Raw genomic sequence first — 9,078 nt, forward strand, 5'->3', positions numbered from 1 at the left:
AAGCGTAGAGAAGGGAGGGAATGACTGTGGCCGAGAAGACCTGAAGCTTCGTGCGGAGCGACAGACCAGGTAGTTTCCACACAGTGTTGTGCCGGACTGATTCGGAGTGAGACCTCTGCTGTTAAACTGGAGCCGGTCATGAGCACACTGCCCAGGTATGGAAAACTCTCCACTCTCTCCACAACTGCCCCATCACCGATTGGGAGTTGTGGGGGTGGAGTGCCCGATGGTACAAAATACCCAGGCAGCTGCTTCGTTTTGGTGGGGTTGATGGTAATGCCCCACAACAACAACCGCAATTCGCCACTAAGTGGCGGTGACATCACCACGACACTTGTGCCAGGCAATTTGCACCTTGAGGCCACGTGAAGTGTCGAACGCCTGCTGGCAGGAGGTCACCGGGCAGACCCAGGTGCCACGGGTCGACTGACTGAGATGACTGGCTGATGCACCACCTGTGCCCCCTACTGTCCCAACCTGCTGTGCCTTAGTCACCCGGCGCTCCACTCGTTGTGAGCGTCGCTCCTCCGCCCTCCGTTGTTGTTGGAGGGCGACTGCCTCCAACTGCCCAGTAGCGTCCTTCACGAGCCTCCTCCACAGAGGCCGATCTTGACACCGCTGGTACCAGTCATCGGCAAGTCCACTCAGCTCCACGTCCTCCTGTACCTCATCACGCCATCTCTTCTCTAGCCCGTCCTGCGCCCGTTTAGCCCCCTTGATCCGGCCGAACAAAAGCTGTTTCGGCATGCGGTGGCTGGGAATGCGGGCTACATGACCCAGCCAACGCAGCCTTGCCTGCCGGAGGAGCTCACCGATGGGACTGTGCTCAGATCTTTCAAGGATTTGTGAGCTCCTCACACAATCCAGCCTGGTTAAACCAAGGATGGATCGTTGGCAGGCCAGCCTAAATGTTTCTAACTGGCGAAGATGTTCCATTAGGGGGGTCCACGTTTCGCAAGCGTAGAGAAGGGAGGGAATGACCGTGGCCGAGAAGACCTGAAGCTTAGTGCGGAGCGACAGACCAGGTAGCTTCCACACAGCGTTATGCAACCGATGAAAATATATTGCCGCTCGACTGATTCGGAGTGAGACCTTTGCTGTTAAACTGCAGCCGGTCATAAGCACACTGCCCAGGTATGGGAAACTCTCCACTCTCTCCACAACTGCCCCATCACCAATTGGGAGTTGTGGGGGTGGAGTGTCCGATGGTACAAAATATCCAGGCAGGTGCTTAGTTTTGGTGGGGCTGATGGTAAGGCCCCACCTCTGAGTGGCACGCTCCAGTCTCAGCAGCAGTGTCTCCAACTCCTCCTCTGAATGAGCGGCTATTACCAAATCATCGGCATACATAACGTGGTTGACCAATAGCGAGCTATCCCTTGACAGCACCCGGGCATCGATCAGCCTCCCATTATATCTGTAACATATGGAGATTCCCCTGGTACAGCTATTGAAGGCTTCACGAACTACGTGGTCAAAATAGATGTTAAATAATGTGGGAGCCAGAGGACATCTCTGTCGCACCCCAAGGTGTACAGGGGATGGCTCTGACTCCGGCCACGTAGTTTTACCCGGGCCCGCTCACCATCATGAAGGTCCTTAATGATCGTGAGCAGAGGGTCAGGTACTCCAAAAGCACGAAGTATAACCCAGAGCCCAGGCCTACTGATGGTATCATAGGCCTTGACCAGGTCAATAAAGCAGAGATGTAGGTCTTGCTGGAATTCCCTAAACCTCTGCTGAAGCAGACGGACAGAAAATATGGCATCTGTGCAGGACTGCCCTTTCCTGAAACCGCATTGGGGCTCCGCAAGTCTCTCCTCAGCGTGCCTGGCAAGGCGATGTTGAATAATCCTTGCCAGGACCCTTCCCGGCACACTGAGGAGTGAGATGCCCCTGTAGTTGTTACAGTCTGTGTGGTCCCTCTTCTTAAAAAGGGGGACAACCAGGCCACCCTTCCAATCCTGTGGAACCCGTCCAGTGGTCCAGACTGTTGTTATGATGTCATATAGGGCAGTCTATGCACAAACGCCACTCTCCTTCAGCATTTTGCTTGGGAGATCATCTCTGCCCACTGTCTTTCCTGGTCTCAGACTCCGGATCGCCTTCAGTACTTCCTCAACAGATGGCACCTCAGGCAGCCACTCACAGGGGTGACTTCTTCCAATATTTGAGGCACCGCAGCCTCAGCAGGGTCATCCTCACTTTGTGCCACGATGTTTTCCTGGCTGAGGGATTTTTGTGGTGCCACAACAGCGAAGCCGCTCCGTCGAAACCGGGGCCGTCGCTGTGCTGCTGCGACCGAGAAGCCACCCGGCTCCCATCACAGCACTTCCCCCGCCACCCCCCCCCCACCTAAAGTCATACACACTCAAGTAGGGCCTCATGGGGAGGAGAGGGGGGCACCTGCCCTGAGTTTTTACCCGAGAGGCCCCCTCGTGGGGGTGCTCCACGGTTTCTCAGGGTCAGGGAATTGGCAGGCACCCCCCCAGGCCAAATGGCACTGCGGCGCCGTGGCTTAACTTGTGAAGCGCAGTGAGGAGATTCCCAAGACACACACGGACCAGCAGACAGGTGGGGAGCGGGGCAGCATGGGTTAAGCGCTCTACCCATGGTGCACCGCGGGCTAGCGTCTCTACCCATGATGCACTGCGGATTAACGGCCCTACCCATGATGCACCGCGGATTAACGGCCCTACCCATGATGCACCGCGGATTAACGGTCTGACCCGTGATGCACCGCGGATGGGCGGTGCGGGGGCTTTGAAAGGAGCATAAAAAGGGACGTTTTGGGGAAGCACGGGGCCATTTTTATTTGACTGGAGATCAACATGAGGGAGGGATCGAGGAGCCGTCACCTGACTGTTACTCGCACGTCCGTGAGACGGGGCAGAGAACAGCCAGATTCTGTTTACAGCATCATCTATCCGCGACCTCCATCGCTGCGAGGTCGGACCGTAAGTACGAGGGAGAGAGGTAAAACAAAGGGACGAAATTCGGAGAGAAAATAGAGGGCAGACAGGTCCATTAAGTATCAGGCAGTAGCGAGATAGGTTAGACCTGTCCTGCTGGTCCGTACTGACACGCAGTCTAGTTCGATAATCGCGGGGAATAAAACCACTAATAGGATCAAGCTGTGTCGTGGTCACTGTGAGTGCGAGGAGGGAGACGGAGTGTTTGGTGTTCGCATACCGGTACGAGTGTGTACAGAGTGTTTTGTGTTCGCGCGCATACGCGGCTGTTTGCAGCGAATAAGGGAGTAGAACGTGCTTATTGTCCGTACCTGTACGATCGTTTACAGTATTGTTCAGCGCGCGCGTACCTACACGAATATCTTCGGTGGTGCCCAGCGCTCGCGTACCTGCGCAATAGCCTACAGTAGCGCTTTGCGCTCACGCGCCTGTGTGACGGGGTGGCGGGCGCGCACTCGCGCGATTGTCTAATAGCGAATTAAGCGCCTGGCGTGTGCGAATACGCAGCTGTGTAAACAGCCCGTTAAATCGGAGCAAAGTAATCGTGGCGTGTTTGTTTTTGCTCGAGCGCGTGGAGCGTGGTTCGGAGGGAATCCCACGGGGGCGCGCCGCGCCTGTTTATTCCCATGCAGGACGGGGTTTTACTTTGCGAGCGCGCTCACCGCGACACGCCACCGTTGAACAGGGTAGCGCATCGCGAGCGCAAAGCGTACGAGCCGCTAATTAAGCTACGCAAACGTGGTCGACATCCCAGGCAGAGGTACAGGGGGGCGAGGCATTAGGGGTCGGTAGTCTGGACCTGACAGAGCAGCCGGGGAGGTAGCGGTATGAATGGAACGGGGGAGTCGGTGGGCAACGGAACCGACAATTCAGTGATGGCGGGGGACGGTAGCCCCCACAGTAGTGCTGAGTCTATGCGGCAGTGCTGAGTCTATGGGGCAGTGCTGAGTCTAATGGACAGTGTTGATTCTATGGGACAGTGCTGAGTCTATGGGGCGGTGCTGAGTCTATGAGGCAGTGCTGAGTCTATGGGGCAGTGCTGAGTCTACGGGGCAGTGATGAGTCTATGGGGCAGTGCTGAGTCTATGGGACAGTGCTGAGTCTATGGGGCAGTGCTGAGTCTATGGGGCAGTGCTGAGTCTATGGGACAGTGCTGAGTCTATGGGGCAGTGCTGAGGCTATGGGGCAGTGTTGAGTCTATGGGGCAGTGCTGAGTCTATGGGGCAGTGCTGAGTTTATGGGGCAGTGCTGAGTCTATGGGGCAGTGCTGAGTCTATGGGGTAGTGCTGAGTCTATGGGACAGTGCTGAGTCTATGGGACAGTGCTGAGTCTATGGGGCAGTGCTGCGTCTATGGGACAGTGCTGAGTCTATAGGGCAGTGCTGAGTCTAAGGGGCAGTGCTGAGTCTATGGGGCAGTGTTGAGGCTATGGTCATTGACAAAATACAAACGATTTAATTTGTGAATAGTTTACCTCGTGAGGGGCATAAGATGTGCCAGTATTCGTCGAGATGACTGTTTTCTTTTCACCCCGCGATTAATTTATTGCTTAAAGGAGACATCGTGGAGGGAAACATGCGTGGGGGGTGGGTGGGGGGTGGGTGGGGGGTGGGTGGGTGGGGAGGGGCTGGGTGGGGGGTGGGGAGGGGCTGGGTGGGGAGGGTGGGGGGTGGGAGGGGTGGGGCTGGGTGGGGGGTGGGAGGGGAGGGGCTGGGTGGGAAGGGGCTGGTCACCCCGTGGTGCCCTTATAAAACTCAACGTGTAACCTACTCACGCCGGCTTGTGCCCGCCCTCACAGTCGGGCATATTGTGCTGAATGCACCACGTGGTGGTGCCGTTGTTGACCCTGGCCATTGACCGGGCAACCCAACCTCCTTACCAGCTCCCTCCCTCCGCAGGAGAATGTGTTGTGTCTCTACGCAATTGCTTCTGTGACCTCGCGTAGGGGTGAAATCCATGGGACCGCTGCAAATTACCTCTCTGAGACCCCACAACAAGAGAGGAGTTGCGGGCAGAAAGTGGAAGACGATGGGGAGGCCCTCTGATGAGGGTGAAGATGAGTTAGCGGCTGGGATAAAAACCGATCGTGTGATTTTGACTTGAAACTTTCGTGACTGCAGGAATTTAATATTATTTTGTTCTTTCGGGTAAAGTCACCACGCAGATAGAAAAATGAAGTTGATTTAAAAATAATTATATAAAAAGCTTTTAAAAAACACGAATGTAGAGTGTAGCCTGGCTCTTAATCGAAGTGAGTGTACTGACAGTCTATAATGTAGACTGTAGCCTGGTTATTAAGTTTGGTGAGTGTACTGACAGTCTATAATGTAGACTGTAGCCTGGTTATTAAGTATGGTGAGTGTACTGGCAGTCTATAATGTAGACTGTAGTAATGGTTATTAAGTATGGTAAGTGTACTGACAGTCTATAATGTAGACTGTAGTAATGGTTATTAAGTATGGTGAGTGTACTGACAGTCTATAATGTAGACTGTAGCCTGGTTATTAAGTTTGGTGAGTGTACTGACAGTCTATAATGTAGACTGTAGCCTGGTTATTAAGCTGAGTGTACTGACAGCCTATAATGTAGACTGTAGCCTGGTTATTAAGCTGAGTGTACTGACAGTCTATAATGTAGACTGTAGTAATGGTTATTAACCTGAGTGAGTGTACTGGCAGTCTATAATGTAGACTGTAGCCGTACATTGCTAACCGTGCCAATTGTGTTTTGGTTGCATTTTGCACAATTATAATCGTACAATATGGCACCAATCTTTAGCACGAATGTTCAGTTTTATCCTGAACATTCATCTCTGACACTTTCAGTGAACACCTGACATGATTTCCATTGAGAATGTCAATCTCTTGACGCGTAAGGGGAAAATATACCGGTGGGTTATGACCACGCGATGCCTCGCATTCACCAAGACAATGCAGTGAATATGCTTGGGGAAAGTAAGCACATTAAGAGCAAATATCCTTAAAAAAAATTAAAATAAAACTTGACCATAACATACTCTTTGGCTTTTTTGGTGAAGTCACATAATGGCCAAATGTTATTGTAATCTGTGCACATGACCTGATGAAACGAATAACCTTTTTTTTATAAATAACCCACGTGACAGATCCAATTCATCTCTCTTCAACTATAAACTAGTTTTTCTATTTTATTGTACAAGGTAAGGCCCACTGAGCTATGTAGCTTTTTTTCACAAGCGACCTGGCCATCACGAATGAAAGCTCAACACAAAGTGACTTCATCGTGAGGAAATGTATCGCAGTGAAATATTTTAAATGCGTGATGTTAATTCTAAATCTGGAGGGGGGGAAACCGGAGGAACCAGAAACAAATCCATGCGACCACGAGGTGAGAGACACTCCAAATATACTACCAGCAGCTCCACTATCAACAATAACAACAACCGCAGTTCGCCACCAAGCGGCGGTGACGTCACCATGACGCTTGTGCCAGGCTATGTGCACCCTGAGGCCACGTGAAATGTCGAATGCCCGCTGGCAGGAGGTCATGGGGCAGACCCAGGTGCCACGGGTCGACTGACTGAGATGACTGGCTGATGCACCACCTGTGCCCCCTACTGTGCCAATCTGCTGTGCTTTAGCCACCCGGCGCTCCGCTCGTTTTTCTGAGCGTCGCTCCTCCACCCTCCGTTGTTGTTGGAGGACGACTGCCTCCAACTGCCCAGTAGCATCCTTCACGAGCCTCCTCCACAGAGGCCGATCATGACACCGCTGGTACCAGTCATCGGCAAGTTCACTCAGCTCCACGTCCTCCTGTACCACATCACTCCATCTCTTCTCTAGCCCGTGCCGTGCCCGCCTAGCCCCCTCAATCCGGCCGAACAAAAGCTGTTTCGGCATGCGGTGGCTGGGCATGCGGGCTACATGACCCAGCCATCGCAGCCTTGCCCGCCGGAGGAGCTCACTGATGGGACCTTGCCCAGATCTTTCAAGGTTTTATGAGCTCACACAATCCAGTCTGGTTAAACCCAGGATGGATCGTAGGCAGGCCAGCCTAAATGTTTCTAACCGGCGAAGATGTTCCATTAGGGGGGTCCACGTTTCGCAAGCGTAGAGAAGGGAGGGAATGACCGTGGCCAAGAAGACATGAAGCTTAGTGCGGAGTGACAGACCAGGTAGCTTCCACACAGCGTTACGCAACCGATGAAAAGATATTGCCGCTCGACTGATTCGGAGTGAGACCTCTGCTGTTAAACTGGAGCCAGTCATAAGCACACTGCCCAGGTATGGGAAACGCTCCACTCTCTCCACAACTGCCCCATCACCAATTGGGAGTTGTGGGGGTGGAGTGTCCGATGGTACAAAATACCCAGGCAGGTGCTTAGTTTTGGTGGGGCTGATGGTAAGGCCCCACCTCTTAGTGGCACGCTCCAGTCTCAGCAGCAGCGTCTCCAACTCCTCCTCTGACTGAGCAGCTATTACCAAATCATCAGCATACATAACGTGGTTGAGCAATAGGGAGCCATCCCTTGACCGCACCCGGGCATCGATTAGCCTCCCATTATATCTGTACCATATGGAGATTCCCCCGGTACAGCTATTGAAGGCTTCACGAACTACGTGGTCAAAATAGATGTTTAATAATGTGGGAGCCAGAGGACATCCCTGTCGCACCCCAAGGTGTACAGGGAATGGCTCTGACTCCCGGCCACGTAGTTTTACCCGGGCCCGCTCACCATCATGAAGGTCCTTAATGATCGTGAGCAGAGGGTCAGGTACTCCAAAAGCATGAAGAACAACCCAGAGCCCAGGCCTACTGATGGTATCATTGGCCTTGACCAGGTCAATAAAGCAGAGAGTTAAACACACACTGACACACACACTGACACACACACACTCAGACACACACTGACACACACACTGACACACACACCATGATACACACACTGACTGGAGGAGGTGGAGCGTGGTCAACACATCTACGCCTGAAACATTTTAGAAAGAAGCGGAGAATACGGAACAACCCACCTGTTGTCCATTTAGATTTTCGCGTTGCCTCTAATCTTCAGTCTTGCTGTGTATCCACCGTCTGCTGGAGCTCGCCTTCTATAGCGAGAATATCCATCATCTCCAGTTTGTGTGTCTTTAATAAATTGTCTCGGATATTTCTTGCTGCTCTCTATGTCCTATATACATGCTGCTGCATTGGCATTAAGGTTTCCGCATGGCCCATGAATCATATTTGTGGTCACTACTGCAAACAGATTTTGGGTCTTCCTCTGGATTTGGAAACTCGGCAGATATAACATTGATTTGGATTGGATGATTTTTTTCTTTCAGCCAGATTAAAATGAGCGTGGGGAAGTCATCTACATGATTAGACCTCCTTTGCCGGTACCAAAATATAATAATAGGGTTTTTCCCCTTTTATCTGGCAACAAAACTGAAACCTTTTTACAAGGATTCATGTTACAGCATTAACCACAATACCTGCAGTCAAAATGCAAACAAAATACACGCACTATGATAATATGTAGCATTGTCCTTGAAACCGATTGGTCCACACCAATTGGTGCTCGACCAGAGGACGCCAAAAGGTTTCAGTTTTGTTGCCAGAAAAAAGGGGAAACCCCTATGATGTGGAAGTCCTCGCTTCTGCCACTCAGTTGAGTACATCCAGCATCTTGATTCTCCAAAAAACACGACTCTCAGTGAATGCTCTCGATGAATTTAACTTGCTTTTGTCTGAACACCCTGGCTGTGAAGTCGTATTGACGGCTGGGTGTCTGGCCGAATGAAAGTTATTATTTTTTTGGTTTTATCTCAGGCCAAGTTGGATTACATGTAAAGGTAATAAATAAGTCGGGACAGCCATACGCTCGAACGTATGACATGGCACCTTGAGCATATTCGTGCATGCGTCTAGGGCTTTCTGTGAACGTAGCAGACGCCTGGATGCTACAAGGGGGGGATGATGTAGCGCCATTGTTGGGCTGTATGCGTATTACCACGGGAGCTGACCTGTTATAGCGGACGAGCGTCAACAGGGGGTGGTGTACAGACTAGGTGTGACGAACAGGGCCCCCAGACCCCAAGAGGGGGGCTGGGGGATGTTCCAGGGCCCCCTAG

Source organism: Petromyzon marinus, unplaced genomic scaffold (assembly GCF_048934315.1).
Source record: "Petromyzon marinus isolate PM22_M1 ecotype Great Lakes invasive population unplaced genomic scaffold, UKy_Petmar_22M1.pri1.0 PM_G_Scaffold_138, whole genome shotgun sequence".
Taxonomy (NCBI): Eukaryota; Metazoa; Chordata; class Hyperoartia; order Petromyzontiformes; family Petromyzontidae; genus Petromyzon; species Petromyzon marinus.